Source organism: Nymphalis io, chromosome 8, assembly GCF_905147045.1.
Source record: "Nymphalis io chromosome 8, ilAglIoxx1.1, whole genome shotgun sequence".
Classification (NCBI taxonomy): Eukaryota; Metazoa; Arthropoda; class Insecta; order Lepidoptera; family Nymphalidae; genus Nymphalis; species Nymphalis io.
The window spans coordinates 2231173-2252030 of NC_065895.1; the positions used below are offsets into that span (position 1 = coordinate 2231173).

At 35.3% G+C, this 20858-nt stretch overlaps 1 protein-coding gene across 3 annotated transcripts in view; it reads right to left on the reverse strand.

Moving 5' to 3' along the window:
- The window catches only part of LOC126770190 (serine/threonine-protein kinase 17A), a 170518-nt gene that overhangs the window by 44317 nt on the left and 105343 nt on the right, over positions 1–20858 (reverse strand). The gene's annotated exons all lie outside the window — the stretch shown is intronic.

Here is a 20858-nt window from a genome sequence, read left to right on the forward strand (position 1 = left end):
TATTATATAAGCCGAGATGGCCTAGTGGTAAGAACGCGTGAATCTTAACCGATGATCGTGGGTTCAAACCCGGGCAAGCACCACTGAATTTTCATGTGCTTAATTTGTGATTATAATTCATCTCGTGCTTAACGGTGAAGGAAAACATCGTGAGGAAACCTGCATGTGTCTAATTTCACTGAAATTCTGCCACATGTGTATTTCACCAACCCGCATTGGAGCAGCGTGGTGGAATAAGCTCCAAACCTTCTCCTCAAAAAGAGGAGAAGAGGCCTTTAGCCCAGCAGTGGGACATTCACAGGCTGTTACGGTACGGTACGGTTTCTCTTATTTATTTACGTTAAATTGATCACGTAAGTATGTTCAAGAAATATAATTATCCACAATTATAATGATAGTTTAAAATAAATACCGTGATTAAATATAACATTTTTGAGAACGACGCAAGAATTTACATACGCATATAACGCATGACAGATTATGTAATCAATTTTATTAAGCCATCTTTTTATTACTGAATATTGCATACAATGCATACGCAAGTGTTAGTTTTTCCGCCCACGTTACAATTGGTTATCGCATCTATACATTTTTATTACATTGAACTGATTATAAATTGTTCATTAGTTTTTATAAGCAAACGTATCGATTGAGATTTGCTTTTTGTGCGCGCTAGGTATTTAATTGGTTGGTTAGCGAGCGCTAATCGGCGTCGAGTTGATCATTAATATTGTATGAGTTGCGCCGGCGCCGGCGCGGCGACCGCCACGACGCCTCCGTACAGTAAACTCGAACGATGTTTTATACAACACAAAGAACTAACAAAGGGTGTCGACAGCTAACTCTGTGTTTTCTTCGGATTCCTGGATACGAACGTAAATCAAATGATGCATTTAAAACCGTTTAAATGCAACATAAAATACGAGCCAATTGTTAAATTAAACATCCTGTATAATTATATTCCGAACACTTATTACTCATATAAATGTTTTATGTAACAGAATACCCGGTTGGACATCGTTGGCCCAAATTTTTTCGGGTAATTGGAAGTCTTCGTCATAAACATGATCCAATTTTATTACTGGTCTCAAAACAAAAACATTTTATATATTCAGGTGAACGAAATACGGAAATACAAATGAAAGTAAAAAAATATGATTTATATATCAAAACAGACAGGAATATACAGATAATATAAATTAAAAGAATATACAAGAAGCGGTTTTATCGCTAAGGGAGCGATCTCATTCAAACCGATATCATTCAACAGATCCGACCTTTAGATAAGGACAATACATTACATAAAGGAATAAAAACATATACACATTATACAAGAGCATCATTAATTAATCACTGAATAAAAATTCAAGAAACATCGAATATATTACAACTAACATCAGACAAAAAAAAACAACTTTAGTAAATAATAAAAATTACTTTTTAAAGTTATAATATTTTACCGTGCTATTTTTATCAAGAAGCATGAAGTAATAAAGTCGTAATCAAATATTTCGATAGTTTCGAGCAAAGCATTCCACAGGTAACTCGATTCTGAACGGTTCGAGTTGTAAATCGTAATTCAGACGTTGAATTAAATTGAATTCTCAGCGTTGTTTTCGACGTCGATCGGTATAAATCGGAACTGACCGAGTGAAATCAAGCTGCCCATTTCTCCGCCACGTCAAAACAACATAAATCTGTTAACGCACTTTAAACGTTCAACTATCGTTCTGGAAACATCGAAGTCTAAAATCGATTATTGTTCTCATTTCGACTTGTAGTTGAAAACGATATAATCGACATGGGTAAATTATTGAATCGATTTAAACTTTATTAGATTTCGCTTTGACATATCGCTGAGGCCCGCCTCTGTGGGTTTAAACCGTAATTACAATTGAGTATCTAATTTAAAAATGTACATCTTTTGAAGTATATTTAAGATACTACGCTAGTTAACAAACATTTAATTCGTTTTTTTAAATTAAAATATGCATTAATTAATTAAGTTATTTGAAAACGAATTATATCTCAAATTTTACAATTTAGGTATTTTCACAAAGAATACTCTCATTCAAAACTCATTTAAATTGTTAAATTTCATCAAAGATTGAGATCAGCGTTCCAAAACCTGGTCTACGTAAGACTCAATATAAAACATATCTGCAAAACAAATAAACATTTCATTAAAGCAATCGCATACGCGGTATAATTGAGTAATTTAAAATACATTATACGCTAAAAAAAAACAAAATTCGCGGTAGGTCTACCTCAATCGGTCTCAAATGAAAATCACGAACATAAGCCAGGCTCCGCTCAACGATCGCATCAAACGCGCCGCATTCGCATCTGGAGTATGTATTTTTTTGCGTCAAAGTAGCGTAACGGTCGTGAACCCGAGTTCGAGGGTCAACGTACTCGCGGAAATAATTTCAGACGTAAAAAAAAATAGATTAAATTTCATAACGTGAATTGATAACCGACGCGTGAAATGACGCTTAATACAAACGGAATGTTTTTTTAGGCACGGATTACGTTGCTACGCAAACTAAACATGAATACTATTGGTTCTGTATGGATTGATAAAGTATTCAATTAAAATGTATAGTAAAAAAAGTTTAATTAAGACAAATAAAAATCAAAGTAGGACTGAAATGGATATGAATTGTAATCGAATATTGCGGGTTCAAACTTAGCCAAGTACTATTAGGTTTTCATGTGCATCAATTTTGTGTTTGTAACTCATTCGTGCGAAGAAGACCATCATGAGGTAAGCCCTATATGTATTTCGGATGAGATACTGGTACGCATGTATCCACCGAGCCACATTAGAACAACGTGATGGAAAAAGCTCCAATATATTTTTCTCTAAAGGCGAGGATACCTTTATTTTGATATTAAAAAACCGTAAGACTAAACCAATGAGAGAATTATCCCTCCCGTTGTAATTTCAAGAGCAACCATTTTTGTTATTTCATGTCAATTATAATACATATAATCAATTATTTAAAATACCTTTACATAAATCGGAACCGGTACTAGTCAGTTACACTAATGCTGAACAAAATAGTTGTAGAAGTCCGTAATGGAAAGTGTGAATAGTAAGTACAGTAAAAACAGTAACAGCCTGTTAATGTCCCACTGCTGGGCTAAGGCCTCCTCTCCCTTTTGAGGAATAGTAAGTGAGCCAATGTAATTACGAGTTTAAGTACATAAAATATTAGATCACAAAATAGTGCGTAGCGCAGTGGTTACATAAGAAAAGGCTAACATCTAATAGAAGCTGTGATCTCTTGCCTTTAGAAGATATAATACCGTATACCAGTTCAATACCTATTCAAAGTTCTGTATTCCATTTTTTTTTTCTCTATTTTAACCATCCAAGTTATTCGAAAACGCGCTATGAATATATTGTTGGAATGTTGTTTTGCTGTAAAATATATGTCGGCGCTGTCAAGTCTGAGGAGACACGAGAGGAACTTGAGTGTGTTTGAGCTCAAACGACAAACATCTACGTCGTGTCTTTACCAGGGAATAGTGAAGACATGTACTTTATGTAAATACTAATTGTGGAAATCGAACATAAACGAGAAATGTTAAATATAATATCGAAGAATTGTTGAGAAAATTATTTAAAGGTTATTTTATTTTGTATTTTATAAAAATGTCTGCACATAGTTTACTAAAAAACAATATTTTAAAATGTTATATTTTACCATATCGATTTTAGTCAATAATAGAATTCTAATATTATTAAAATTTTATACCTAACTTTATAATGATGGTACCTTTGGATGAAACTCTTAATACGTCTTAACAGACAATGACGTATCCACCCAGCAGGGAGGGAGTTCGTTTAGAAAGTTATAGGTCATTTTACCGATTGATAAAATAACGCTTAAATTTTGAAAAATAGTTATCTTCGAGATGTATTATTTATATGATACATTTTAAAATATTAACATTTGTTAAGGGTCGCTAAATGTAAAATGACAGTCGTGACAAAATCCCCCGTCGGAGATGACAGCTTCATATAATGAATGCGACCGCAGACACCGCAAATCACATCAAAGGCTAGCCGAAAGGCGTTCCAAGTTCATTGCCGTCACATGCGCGTCCGCATACGATCTCACGATAACCCAAAATGGGTGCGCAAACGAAATACACCTAACTTGTCGGATTACGCGCATAAAAGTTAATATACAACGGAATCGCATAAAATTTGCTCGATTTTGAACTTTATATTTACAGAGTTAAGAGTTAGGTTATGTTAATATCAAATCATGCCTTTTTGGTAAGGTAAAGGGACCGCCGCGGAAGGAAAAGGGGTATCTCACGTACCTCATATGCTTAGCGCCTTTAACATTTATTGCATAAGAAAGATATGAAAGTAAGATTTTGTGTGTAGATTGTAAACATAAAAAAAAAGTTATTTATTACTATATTATATTATTATTCACAGTCTCATGTACTTTTACTGACGTCATATTTGTAAATGTGTGATCATTGTGGGATATGGTGTTTTCGGGTACATTGCATATATATGTTTGACAGATGCTTGTCTGGGTAGAAGCCAAGCCTACTGATCCTTTATTTCGCCACCAAACAGTGTGTTACTGTTTGAAAATTGAGTGAGCCAGTGTACTTACAACCACAAGGATAACAGCCTAGCCATTACAATGGACAGTGTTGAAACCATGCCAGACCGATTTGCTCTCCAATATATTTGAAGGTATTACAAGTGTCGTAAAGCGTAGTGGTACCACAAAATTAACAATTATAAAATATATCAAAACAAGATTGTTTCGCAACTACCGACTGGAACTGTCGTCAACTAATTTTCATTTCCTTCGTTAATGCCGGGTTCGTTACCGTATCTTGAAAAATATTGCTAAAAAAAAATATATCAAGATATATTTTAATCTTAGTTCAATATGTCAGCACTGAATATTCGCCGAGGAGTAATAAAATGATTTATTATTAATTAAAGGATTCTTCCAAAAAACTAGATACTGGCAAGAAACCCGAAACGAGCAAAGCGAAATGTTTCGCCATAAAATGTTACGGCACTTAATATTTATATTATAATATTACTCTATCACTTATATACATAATTATTTTTGATATATGTATGTTGTTACCTGGTCACAATTATACCGTACGATTAATGCTTTAGATAGTTTTTTTATACTTATTATCCATCCAATTAAAAGTATATAGGTGACCAAGCTTCGATTTTTTAAGAAGAAATCGCTTTTTTTAACTTAAAAAGCAGAACCTCATCGAAATACAAAATTTCGAGCCAAATCGTTTCGTGTTCGGCGTTTCCGAGTTACACGAAACATATATACAAGAATTGTTTGTGTCATTTAATATTATAAGATATATAAAGAAATCCAAAAAACGAACAAACAATACGAGAATTATTTAAGTGTATTTATTTAGAAACAATATTGAATAATAAACAAACACATAATACATAACAAACATATTAATTACTAAAAGTTAATAATTATTGATTGCCAAATAGCATATTAAAACAAATAGAATATCCAAATAGTCTGATGTGTGTTGGTCCTTATGAATTTTTTTTATGATGGCGTACATATTTAGCTATTGCACTTCAAGAAGCATTAACAATTTATAACATCATTAATATGCTCCCAAACACGGGATCTGAGATGTTACATCTCATGTATAATACTGGCTCACTCATCTAACAGATTGTATCACAACAATACAAAGTATTTCCTATAGTATATTTATACTGGATGATACGATTGAGTTTGTGGTCTCCAGGCAGGCTTGTACGAAGTTCTTGAACGAGGTTAAACATAAAATTAAAAAACATAAACACACGTTTTTTCAAAATTCATAAAATCTATTCTACTAACTACTATGAAGGTACATATTCCACTTCCACTTCGCCGAGTGTTCTATGACTTCAATAATGTATTAAGCTCAAGATAAATAGCAGGAAATACCTATATATCGTGCTAAAGGAAAACCTGACACTGATAATTCCAATTATAATGATATTTTATATTAAACTAAGCTTATAAAACAACACGTCAAGCCCAAGACTGGAGTTTGCATAATTATAGACCATAAATAGTCCAGTGCAATAAACTAATTGCTTGATATTATTACGCTAAAAAAAAATTGCGATTACAGGACTGCAACGGACGTCTGATCTTATTGTGAAAAAAAATATACTAAATTCAAGTTCACGTACGTTTCAAATTAGTCAACTAAAAATAGTCGGTAGATTAAATTTATTCAGAAGAAAGATAATTTGAAAGACGGCGTACAAATGTTGAAGACATACGTATATATTGAAATGTAAGAACAAAATGATAACGGTATAACATATATTAGATATGTGAAAGGTTTTAAAAAGTTTGAATATTATATAAGATTTCGGGTGTATTTATGGCACTCTCATACTGAATAAGATTATTTTTTTTACCTTTGCTTTGTTCTATGAAAAGTTGAAAAAAACAATGAATTCAATTTAGCGATTGACATTTTTCAAAATCAGATAAGACGTAATAAATATATTATATATATTCATATGCTTTGGTCATTGTAATATATGTACACATTGCTAAGCCAACCGAATGAGCCTAAGCTTAGAAGGTACCATCGATAGATTCGACGATTATATATATTCTAACTGACTCCATCATGAGATCAGCTCAGATCAGATTATTTTTTATTATTGATATTCTAATTAAATTCTTCTAAAGTTTTAATAAAAAGTCGTCTTTAGATAATCGTTAAGTAAATATGAAGCGTATTCGTTCCACATTTGCATACTTTTTGGCAATACATTAGCACTTTTGGACGCAATTGGACGTTTATAATAAGAATGAAAGAGTGAAATGAATGATTGGTTTGTTTAGCCAATTAAAAAATAAATTTACATTTTCCTAATAATTATTTAATGATTTATTTTTAAGCAAACATACAATGAGATGACAAATATAAAATAATGCATAAATCGGCTAAGTTTCCACCGATTATATTTTTGATATAAGATTCAAAAGAATCCTCTTCAGTCGAAAAAAAAGTCTTTGTGTTCGTTATTGGACCAAATCTTATTGAAATAACATAATAAAACCATAACGTAAACGTGTCTACACATAAATTATTTTATATAAAATTCAAAACACAATGCTTTGAAATATTGTGTCCGCCTGACTATGCTTGACCTGGAAACTCCCAAATACATTTTAATGAATTATACATAGAGTATTTTTTTTATTTGAGGCAATGAAAGTCAGAATATGGCCAAAATATTATATCGCCATAATTAACGCCCACGTAAATAAAGCCGCGGTCACAAGATTGCGTAATAAATAAAGAGTTACGACATGTAAAAGTGTAAACGATAATTCAACATTATCCGAAAATCGGGTCACCCCGTCGGGACACGGTTTCGCCGACCTCACTCCGAACCGGTCCGGGAACCGTTAACACCGATAAATAAAAACAAAATTAATAACAACGAAAAATCGCTTCCAAAGATGACCCGTAATACACCCACGTCGTAATAAACCATTCCGATGTAAACTTTAAATCGTAAATAAAATCGATATCGAGAACCGAAAACTGTCATAAATCCACCGCCCGTCGTTTTCGACAATTTAATAGAAAAATATTATGGTTTTTCTTTTTTTCGAAATATCGTTGCGTGGCAAACCGACATCGATAACATGATATATGTGGGCTTTATGTAGATTATATAGAAAACAGTCCAATAAATGAAATGCATTTCAATTTATATTCATACAACAGAACATATTATAACAAAAAGCTATATATTCATAAGCTATCCTATTTGTAACGTGTTAGCAGTTTATCGACCCACTATTATATTTATTACAAGCCCTACTCTACTCGGGCTCTACTGGCCCGATTTAAAAACCATTAAACTATATTATGTAATGAGCAAATCAAATCAAATTTTTGTTAATTCAAATAGTGGATTCTACAAAAAACTTAGCTGATACTTAACCGATCATATATTAGGTTATATATTAAAAACTTCCGCGAATATATCTAGTATAACTCTAATTTATATTGGTTTTGATAAGCATTACAAAACAAAAGTCACATTTTTTACTTTGGATTGCAATGAATCCAAATAGATTTTTTGTTGGCACATACCAACTAGTTCAGATTGAAGGATGTTACAAATAGTTTCATTACACGAACTTGTCAGCATCTCTGCCATACACTTGGATAATAATTTATTCAGTGTCACGTGCCTCACTTTACGAGAGAATGGGAAAGGGAATGATATTAATATTGTTGTAGGCGCGAATAGAAAGTTTCGGTGCTGTACAAATCCATGTAACTCGGTAACTAAAGAGTACTTAATATAAATACCGCGCTGAAAGCCTTAAGAGTTTCTGCTCGGAAGTGAGATAATTTAAAATTTAGTGTAATGGAAACGTGCCTTTACTTTTAAACGTACTTTATGTTAAGCCTTTATGAGATGTACTTATGAAAAGTACTAGCTTTTAAGGAATTTTAACTAAAATGAAATGCATTAAAAGCGTTTCAACAAAATGCAATACATTAAACATAGAATTTAAACGATTCTTTATTCAAGATATGGTGATATTATCATAATTGTACTGATAATGTTTTTAATTTGTGATAAAAGTGAATTAAATTAACGAATCGAAAAGCGATTATTCAGCGATTTTAATAAAACGAGTAATGAAGTACGTCGTGTGTTCACGGCGAACATCCGCTGGAATGTTGCCACGCCATACAAGATTTTGTTACTTTAAGCTATTCAAAAAAATTAAATATTGCAAATATATTTATGTGAAATCAAAAGCAAACACATTCGATTCATATTTTGAGTCCTTAAATAAGTTATTGCTGTTGAAGCTAGCGAATACAATACGAACTCTTGTATTATACATAAAAAATATATAATAGATTTCACTAAATTAATCGAAATTATATACTTAAAATATATTATTGTGAATTCCAACTTAATATCACAACGGTGTAAATAAAAATTATGTCATCTTATATCAACGACCTTCTAAGCACTATTTAAAAGTGACATCGGACGATAAATAAATTAAAAAAATCTTACAACCAAAATGTTTTTATATATGAAATTATATAATAATATTATTAATGCGAAAGTGACTCTTGTCTGATTATCATAAAATTTAATATGAAGCAACCCCAAAGACGAAGATATGACGACGATGGGCTACTTTTTATACCTCAAAAACTGCCCGTCATCCCCTTACAAGCGGGCGAAACCGACGACGAAAGCTAGTGTTTAATAATCGCAATAATACCAAGTGAAATACGAGGTGAGATAGCGAAGCCGCCCGCGGAACACTGCCACTCCACGGCGATATTATTGGATTATGTCGTCTTACGGCGAGTGCGCGACAAGCGACAACCTTTCGTAGAGTTCCGCGGATTTATATGACATAAAATGATTTAACGCCTTACGAGAAATCGTGTACCGACTTCGAAATGATCTAATCTCAACTTAACCTTATTTTAAGGAATGCTGACTACTGGATCAGCTATAAATACGATACGAATAATAAACCGTCGAAGTAATTCCTTTGATAAATATTCTTCAAGCCTCGATATGCGTAATATGTTTTTTCGAAAATAAAATCGATTAAATCATCTTGCAAAGTTTCAAAGTATAATGTAAGTAAGGAATTTAATTTAAGTTGAAAATAGTTCGTGAATTTCTTCTTATATAAAAGAATTTTAAAAGACGTGAGTACAATGTCAAACTCGAAGTTTCGACAATACAAAACGTCGTTTAGTTCGGAAGTTCTTGGGAGGCAAAATGGTTTTATTGTTATACGGAAAGACATTCTACCTGTAATAAATACAGTTATATTGAAATAGTAATCAAGCAAGTTTAATAATTTCATCACCAACTGAACACTTTCAGCTTTACTTATAAACTTTGTTTAACGGGTGGTAAGTTAAACAATGCTGTCTTCTTCTTTCGAATGTGAAATGAATAATGAGAGAAAGATCGAAATCAGTACAATAAAGCCGTTAATAAAACTACATTAATAAATAATATGAACGTAACGTTAATATTTAAAGTAGGAATTTTAAACAGAAAATTACACAGACAAAATGTATTTAAAAAAAAAAAAAACAATGTTCCGTTGATGGAACAAGACAAAAAACAAATACAAACAAACGTTAAAAAAAGATAACTAGATCCACAAATCAGGAGCCGTCAACACAAAACAAACCGAATCCAAGTTAAAAATCAGTTTCGAAACGTAAAAAGTCAACCCTTGCTATCCAACTATTGCTTTAATAGCTACGGACAGACGGACAAAAAAGGGACAAGACTCCTAAATTACATGGTGGGGAAGAGGTACATAAAATAAATAAAACGACCGAGACAATGGGTTCCTCGCTGTTATCTTGGGGCTATTAAGGGGTAAATAAAAAGATTCCCGCCTACGAGGGACACACGATGTTGTGTAGTGAACACGCACAAACATTGCCCACATTGATAGCAGATAGCGGGTAGCATGTGAGGACATTCCGGTTCACCGGCTAAGAAACTAACTAATTTATTTAGATTCGGTTATCCGTTTCGCCTTGGGCGGTAAGTTGACAGATTTTTCTCACCGCTATAGAAATACGACGTCGACTGATGGTTATCATAAATTTTCAACAATCGTTAGTTATATGAAAAATCTATCTACTAAATTCTATATTATACTAGGAAGTAGATATTCAGAAAACTATTTCTCATAGAAATTTGTAATCAAGTCTAGAATATACGAAGGAAAATTATTGATGGTAGGGCTTTGTGCAAGCCCGTCTGGGAAGGCACCACCCATTCATCAGATATTCAATCGCAAAACAGCAGTACTTGTTATTTTTGTGTTCCGGTTTGAAGGGTGAGTGAGCCAGTGTAATTACAGGCACAAGGGACATAACATCTTAGTTCACAAGGTTGGTGGCGCATTGGCGATGTAAGCGATGGTTAACATTTCTTACAGTGGCAATGTCTATGGGCGTTGGTGACCACTTCCCACCAACCCGTACTATAAAAAAAAGCATAAATATTTTATATTCGAAATAACAATTTTCGAAAGTATTGAACAATATATTTTTTTATTATTAATGCAATAATTTATAAGAATATAATGTCATTGACAAAAGGCTGAAGACGACTGAGGAAGTGAAAGTGTACTCCATATATTAATGTTTCCGCTTTCCGCTACTCTCGTAACGAAGTTTTATTAATTAAATCATTTCGCATAAAACTTCTACATAATATTCTTAAGAAAACGCCCGTCGTATCCGTAAAATATGTTCGAATAATTACATTGCCTATGACAATTGCCGTGGAGTACCGGCTTAGAATAGTACTCCCCCAATCTCATCCCGTGGGTGTCGTAAGAGGCGACTGAGGGACGGGGAAAAGGGGGGATGGGCAGCAGCGTCCCTCCCATAAACATCTTACCCCCCCTACTGCGCTCGCCAACACGCCTGCCCAGCGCGGCGAGTATGGGCAAACCCCTCCATTAATGGCAGATGCGCCCAAAAAAAAGGCCCCCAGTTACCGGCAAGCCCGCTAGGCCCGACCAAGGTAGCGGTCGCGGTATCGGCAGGGCAGGGGGTGCTAAGAATCACCGGTTCACGGCAGGCTACCGTATAAAACGACTGAAAATGGCAACGTATAATGGACGCTCGATGAGGCTGGACCATCACCTCGCCGAATTAGAAGTAGAGTTAAGTCATATAAACTGGCATATACTGGGGTTATCTGAAGTCCGAAGACAGGGGGAGGACACGATAACTCTAGAGTCCGGTAACTTACTCTACTTCCGCGGAGGTGATAACCTCTCCCAGGGTGGTGTCGGTTTCTAGTCAAAAAGGATCTCATTAGCAGCATTGTGGAAATCAGTAGTGTGTCGAACCGGGTAGCGTACCTTGTCCTAAAACTTTCCGACAGGTACTCCCTGAAGGTCGTACAGGTATATGCGCCAACTTCGACATACTCTGATGATGTGGTCGAAGCGATGTACGAGGACATCGCAAAGGCCCTCAACGACACCTCGAAGGCCCACTACAATGTTGTTATGGGAGACTTTAATGCTAAAGTGGGAGTACAAGATAGCGGTGAATCGAAAGTCGGACCTTACGGCTTGGGCTGCAGAAATCACAGGGGGCAAATGCTGGTAAACTTTCTCGAAGCACAGGGGCTTTTTTTGATGAATTCTTTCTTTCAAAAGAAGCCTCAGAGGAGGTGGACCTGGCGAAGCCCCGATAACGTGACAAGGAACGAGATAGACTTTATCATTTCGAATAAAAGGCACATATTTAGAGATGTTTCAGTGATCAACAGGTTTAATACCGGAAGTGATCACCGCTTGGTTCGAGGCACTCTAAATATCAACTTAAAAGCCGAAAGATCGAGAATGATGAGGTCTACTCTCCGACCTACCATGCTCCAAGCTGCTCAAGGCTCCGAAAAGTTCCAAATGGAACTTCAAAATCAATTCACCGCGTTGGAAACCATAAGCAGCATTGATGAGAGAACCGACACGCTGGTCAAAATACTGCAAAACACATCCCGCAAGTGTTTTCCGCCACAGAGAAGAGACAACGCACCAAAACTCTCTGCTGAGACACTCGAGCTCATGAGAAAACGACGAGAACTACCATCGTTTTTGTCAGATAAGGCCTTAAACCGAACAATAAAAACGCTGACGCGACGCGATCTCCGACGCTCCAATACCCGTGCCATCAAGGCTGCGATTGAGCAAAATCGGGGATCGAAAGTGTTCGCTCGCAAGTTTGGGAGGCCGCGTCTGACAAAACTTAAAACTGAAAATGGTGGGGTCGTTACCTCTAGGCCTGAGATTATCGGAGAAGTAGAGAGGTTTTATGGGCAGTTGTTCTCTTCAAGATCGGATAAACCCGTGGGAATCAGTATTGATGACCAGCGCGCCCCTCTTATGCGCCATTACTCCGAGGAGCTCCCGGTCGTTGACCAAGGAGAGATTAGGGCGGCTCTAGAACAGCTTAAAAACAACAAAGCTCCGGGAGATGACGGAATCACAACAGAGTTGCTTAAGGCAGGCGGGACTCCGGTCCTGAAAGAGCTAGCAAGCCTCTTTAATTCCGTCATCCAACATGGCAAGACCCCGGAAACGTGGAGCGGGAGTGAGGTGGTACTGTTTTTCAAGAAAGGTGATAAAACCCTCTTGAAAAACTACAGACCAATCTCCCTCCTGAGTCACGTGTATAAGCTGTTCTCAAGAGTCGTCACGAACCGTCTCGCCAGACGACTTGACGAGTTCCAGCCCCCAGAGCAAGCCGGCTTTCGATCAGGCTACAGCACCGTGGACCACATCCATACTGTTCGGCAGATTGTGCAGAAGACCGAAGAGTACAATCAGCCGCTGTGTATGGCATTTGTGGACTACGAGAAAGCCTTCGACTCCATCGAAACCTGGGCAGTGCTCGACTCATTGCAGAGATGTCATATCGATTGGAGATATATCGAGGTACTGAGATGTCTGTACAACGCCGCTACAATGACTGTCCACATCCAGGACTGTAAGACGAAGGCGATCCAACTGCGCAGAGGGGTGAGACAGGGGGATGTAATATCCCCGAAACTGTTCACCAACGCGTTGGAAGACGTTTTCAAAACGCTGGATTGGACTAGGTATGGAGTCAATGTAAACGGCGAGTACATCTCACACCTTCGATTTGCCGACGATATCGTCATCATAGCAGAGTCGCTGGAACAACTCACCGAAATGCTGCGTAGCCTAGGCGAGTCTTCCCGGCGTGTCGGTCTCGGTATGAACTTGGACAAGACCAAGGTCATGTTCAATAGGCATGTCGTGCCGGGACCGATATACGTCGAGGGGAAACCTCTCGAAGTTGTTAGTGAATATACCTACCTAGGACAGGTAATACAAGTCGGTAGGAACAACTTCGAGAAGGAAGCCGATCGAAGAATTCGCTTGGGATGGGCAGCATTTGGCAACCTTCGTCAAGTCCTCAAGTCGTCTATACCGCAATGTTTGAAGACGAAAGTCTTCAACCAATGCGTCTTACCTGCCATGACATACGGTGCCGAAACGTGGACACTAACTGCGGGACTAGTCCACAAATTCAAAGTCGCTCAGCGTGCTATGGAGCGAGCTATGCTCGGAGTATCTTTGAAGGATAAGATCAGAAATGAGATTATCCGGAAAAGAACCGGAGTCACCGACATAGCTTGCAAAATTAGCAGGCTGAAGTGGCAGTGGGCTGGTCACGTATGTCGTAGGACCGATGGCCGTTGGAGCAGACGAGTCCTAGAGTGGAGACCGCGAATCGGCAAGCGCAGCGTAGGGCGCCCTCCAGCCAGGTGGACCGACGACCTTAAGAAGGTGGCGGGCACCAACTGGATGCGGAAGGCGGAGGACAGGGAGCTTTGGCGCACCTTGGGAGAGGCCTATGTTCAGCAGTGGACAACGATTGGCTGTTGATTGATTGATTGATGACAATATTACAATCACTAAGTGCTTACTTTTATAGAATACAATGTATTTGAAAGTAGTCTTAAACCTTAAAAACCTTATTTATTGATGTATAATATGTATATTTTATATTTAAATTTATTTATTAGTTTGTTTTAATTATAGATTAATGCTATTTTATTTATTATTACAGCATCACCTACCCCGTATCCTATGAGTTATTACCAACACCGTTGGTTGCCTGAAAGAGATCGCTATAAGGTCACCAAAATTGTATGTATGCTACTTTTATTTAGACTCTATCCATGTTTTGTATTTTTTTTTTCTTTGTGGTGTACAATAAAGTATAAAGTAACGCCTTAAAGCATTTTTTCTGAATAACGTTTACATAAATATTTAAATTATGGACATTTTTTTATGAATTGTATTTAAATACTGTCTAATTTTATTACAGAATATACAATTTTTTGCTCGATATTTTTCCCATGATGCTTAAATATTGTCGCATAAATCAGGTTTAAATTAGCATAAAAACAATTTATTGAAAGCATTCAAGCAAAACACGTACGAATTGTAATGCCATTTCATATTAGACCAATTAGACCATATCAATGTTTCCATAATAAATATAACCTTCATATAACATATAAGGAATGAAACGTTTTTATAATAAATTTAATTCATTAAGGAAGAATCACATAATTAATTATGCAACTCGTGTTATTTTGCGAACAAATTACAAGGAACATTCGGAAAACAAACAAGCGCACACTACAAATGTTGTTATTAACACATGCCCATCGCATGTGTCACATGTACATGTACATGTGACATATGCGACTTGAGCTTGGTCTAGAAGAATAATTTATCACTTTTTTTATATTCGAATCCAAATTATCAATTACTTTTTTTATATTTGCCAGGAAGGCAAATGACTCCACTCCACCTGGTGGTAAGTGGTAGTAGAGTCCAAAGGTGACGACGGCCAGTACAGTCGGGAAAAATGTTTTCACTAGCCGCCCCGCTCGTTTGAAGGAACCCGGGTTGTAAGAGGAGGGGAACACGTGAGCTGGTAAAGGATTCCATTTTTTTGGAAGTGAGACAAAGAAAGGAGTTGGGAATTTTTTCTGTGCGCAATGAAATTGATGTCACAGTAGGCGGTATGCCCCATATTACATATTACTATGCCCCATATTACATACATTTAAGCTTTTATATAATGTTGCGTGCATACATATATGAATTTCAATTGTTTTAGTAATATCGCTAACTGTCTGTATTATATTACATAGTTTATCATATTACATATAATAAGCAAAATTACATAGAATTTAAAAATATCATTGCTTTTTTATTTGTTCATGAAGAACTAGAACAATCATACTAATAACTTGAAGTACTACGAATGAAATAGAAATAATACAGTAACCTTTTTGAGAAGAAGGTAGTAATAACACAAGACAAACTATTGTAATTATATGATATGGTCTAATTGATTTACATAAACAATTTTCTACAGTGTACTCCAGCTTAACACGAAGACAGTGTGCCATACTGTCTGTTCAAGTAAACATAAATTAAATAAGCAAATTTAAATTTACAACATCAGACGATAAAGTTGAGAATCCTTAATTAGTAACACAAACAATCACAAGGACAAGAGAACAGACATACGCATTAGACGCATTTCTTTCCGTTGCATCACTCCCGTTCCTCGTAATTTCGCACGTTTGATGAATTCTAATATATGCTAGACAACCTTCGGTACCCCGACTATGTTTGTTTTTTATATTTCTAGTTATAGCTACCTAGCTAAAAGTCACTTATCTTTGGTGTTAACACGTATTTGAATGATGAACGAACGAAAACACGCAAATTCGCATTTTATTAAAACGATTTTTTATTTTTATATTCGTTTCCGGTTCTGTTACGTTCAAATACAAAATAAATAAAATTTTACATAATTCGTTTACGTGAATGTTGAACACGAAGTTACAGATTTTGACAAGCGTTTTTTTTTATATAGAATAGGAAGGTGGACGAGCATATGGGCCACCTGATGGTAAGTGGTCACCAAACGCCCTTAGACATTGGCATTGTAAGAAATGTAATGATCGCTTACATCACCAATGCGCCACCAACCTTCGCAACTAAGATGTTATGTCTCTTGTGCCTGTAATTACACCTTAATGTATTGCTGTTTTGCGGTAGAATATCTGATGAGTGGGTGGTACCTACCCAGACGAACTTGCACAAAGCTCTACCACCAGTAAACTTATAAATAAGGCCATATGTTTAAAAAAAAAGGTGCAACTTAGAATCGTTACATACAGAAACGTTGTTCAAATGAAACTCAATTTAAGAACTTTTATTTTTACCTGTGTTTATAATGATGCCGATTAAACTTTACATGATATCTAAACAAATTTGATAGGACTAAATATATATATTACTATCTCTTTCTCATTATTAAGTTGAAAAGGATAGCAATATTATAGACACGAACCATTCGTCACAACATTTTGATTGAGTTTATGTTATTCTAAAATCGTTGCAAACAATTAGTACAAATTAAGAAACCAAATATAGCCCAAGGCACGGTCACACATGTCTGTGGAGTAATTCAATAAATTAAAAATAAACAAAATTAAATGTACAAACAGACAGAGACAGAGTTAGTGCTTTATATATACATAGATGAGATCAATCGATGTGTATTGGTTACGAGATTAAATGTGATCTGCACCTGCGTGGTGTGCGTGAGATGGCTTCGAGGTGGAATGCTGGATTCTTTAGAACTAATGCGTAGCGTGAGTAAATGTTTTTCTATGTGTGCTATTTATATTGCCAATCGATGTAATATAAATTATACGTAATAATTATAACTAAGGAAGGGTCACGTATGACAATAGTCGTTAATTGACTTTTAGAGTTTTCTGATGAAACACACTATCACCTGTCACTTTCATACATTTATCCCGCTATCCATTTTTCTTAACTACTGATTTGTAAGTAGCAAACCAATATAGCTAGTACATTACGCCTCGTAGACAAAATAGAACCGTTTTTATACATATTTACAATTAAATTTAAATAGTGTTAAACTCAACGCTAGGACCAACGCGTATATAATTTAGAATAACCTAATATTTATTTAAGTTGATTATAAATTTTGTTTCAATGTTATTTAATTTCGTGATATTATTTTTTTAGAACTACCAACATTAAATGATTAGACTTTGGTATAAATAGCGATGTATTTACAATAAACGATTATAATTATTGTTGAACTTGAGCAGGGTGGTTACTCTGCCAGTTTAAATAAATATTGTTTATAACCACCCAACACTTCTTTCGCTATCCTGGCCCACCTTCTGTTTCAATAGAAATATTTTTCCTAAAAAACTTTGACGGACCAATATTTTAGTCAAGCAAATGTATAATATTAAAATAATCTTTAAAAACAAATAGTAAAAATAATATATTGTTTATTTATATATACGTTTGTGATTATTATAGCTGGGCTCGTTTCAGTGATTCATTCGATTCAATTTGTGTATGTAAAAGACTCGTATATTTAAAATGGAATTCATATCATGTTAAATTTGCCCACCCGCGGCGAAGAACAGACATCAGGTATCATACACTGGCCTACTTTTATATTTATAAAGCGGGCGCAACACATTACTGCAAATGTCGTGCAATTTTTAATCATTTCCTTGAAATCTCTCCTTGCGCCAGAAATGTTAAAAAATAAGTAAGTTATTTCTCGGATACTCTAATGTCGGCCCTTCTCTTTGAATAGGGTGTTCACGTATTTGCATTATTTGTTCGAACATGGAAATGCGTAGAGGTCTATTTGATAATATTTGTTTAATTTGCTTAAATATAGAAAATAGCAAATACGTGTTTCCGATCAATATACGGTTCTTAGTTTGACTGCCTCGTTGGTCTACCGGCTTGATGTAAGGCAGCAAACCCGGAGGTCCTGGGTTCAATTCCCAGGTCGGGCCAATAAAAAGTTATTGGGTTTTTCTGTCAGAAAATTCTCAGTAGCAGCCCGGAGTCTGGAAGTTGGAAGTGTTTTCACTCCCGTGCCTCGGAAAGCACGTAAAGCCGTTGGTCCTGCGCCTGAACTCTTTCCGGTCGTGTCGGATTGCCGTCCCATCGGATTATGAGAGTTAGGGAATAGAGTGCACTTGTGTTTGCGCACATACTTGTGCACTATAATATCTCCTGCGTAGTTGGTTAATCTCTCTTGAGATTGGCCGCCGTGGCCGAAATCGGTCTGCAGGACATTATTACGGTTCTTAGTTATATAGCTAATTCGAGTAATATTTAGATAGTAGATAATTATTTACGAGGACCATAGGTATATATTTGGTTGGCTCAGTAGTATAAATAATAGTTGCATATGTGTTTCGAAATTTTGACATATTTGAATACATTTGCGGGAAATACTCCAAATATTTTGTCAACAAGTTAAACCAAGTGGAGTACCAACTTAACACAAAGACCAAAGTCGTATGTGTAACGTCAATTGGATAAGTTGTACTGTAACTTTGTGATAGCCGTCCGGGAAGAACGGTCTCTTTACAGTACGAACATCATGTCGAGGTGTCTTTCGTAAATAAATAAACGATTTAAGAGTTAAAAAATGCTTTTAATGAGTGTATGGAGATAAGAGCGATCGCCTTAAGCTTCGAAAGAGAATTAAATCCAAGCGATTATAAAATGTACTACTTTTTACTGTTACATCGAAAATGATTCGATATTTAAAACTGAGATTCGATTAAAAACAAGTTTAATTTAATACAAGACCTCAGGTGCTTCCAGCAACTGGTGGATTACAGAATGAGGTTTAAGAATTAGTGAGCAATTAACGATTCCGGCACACCCGAACCCGCTTGATTGATAACGACCGGTAAACTTTTATTATGTATGGAATTAAATAAGGCCCAAGTTCTACAATCGCATGTCTATTGAGCTATAATTAACATAGGAATGTATTTTCGGTAAGATAAAAGTGGTTTACATACGTTAGTTATGTATTTTATTTATATAATTTGTAATAATTAATGATTACAAAGTTTATTTAAAGATTATTTTCGGAAATAAATTAGACTGAAAAGTTAGTCTTTATCTTGTACTAATTTTGATATGAAATCAGAAAGAAGGCTCTTAAAGGCAATTTTGAATTGTTATTTCACAATATTTAATGCAAGAACATTTTTTTCTATTCTAACGATAAGAATTGTTGCGAGAAAGTATCCAGTACTTTAACGGTACTTAATTTACTTTGCTAAAATACTTGAATTAGTCTTTGAGATAACAATATTTATTATTATATATATAAATATATATAATACTCTATAGATTAAGAATATATGAATGAATTCAGTTTCTGATTTAAAAATATATAACGAAGGATATTATATATTAAAGTTTTCTGTCAGACCGCGAAACCGATTTGGTCTTGCGGCAGGCTCGTCTCGGTGGTTCAATGGAAATCAAGCGAATATTTATCACCGGACGTTAATTGCCGGGTGAAATTCGTAAATTAGCGCCTAGCGTGAGCCAGGGCCGTTCATCTCCGAACGTAAGAGCCTCAAAGACTTGTAGCGTAGATGTGTAAAGGTTTTGAATTGTATATACATGTTTTAAATATTGTATTCGATATGTATGATAATTTATTTCATTTCATTGGCTGACAACTTAAGTATCAAATTAACTTATTTCAACGTAAACTATCTGTCGCTCCAATGGAATTTGTAAAGTGTACCCTACGTCTGAATTTATCCCGCAGAGTAATACCACCACAAAACCAATACAATATAATATTATTCAAATGAAAACCTACATTGATAGCCAGAGTACCGAAACATTTGAATCGTACAAGTTATTCATTTGTTTACTTTCTAAAACCAGAAAATTGGCCTTATTGGTTATGTGTTTGCCAAAATAATACTTCTCAGCTTTTATAATTCGAAACCTTTCTAAAGCACAATTATTACCTACGTTCAGCTGTTAAAAAGCGAATATTTTTATACTTATTCGGCTAGCGATTGAAATAAATTAAAAAATTAAAAAACGAAAAAAAAAACGTAATGCAATAAGAAAGTTAACCCTTAATCGCTGCACGTCATAACCGATGCGAGAGAAATTTATTTCCTTAAGATAAATCACTATTATAATTTAGCATTTACCTGTTAAAACAAGTATAACCATTCATCAACCAACCAAATGACTGTAATGAATAAATAGCTTTTACTGATACGAGTAACAGGCTGTAAATGATCGACTAATTAGCCAAGGCCTTCTGCGGGCAACGTGGAT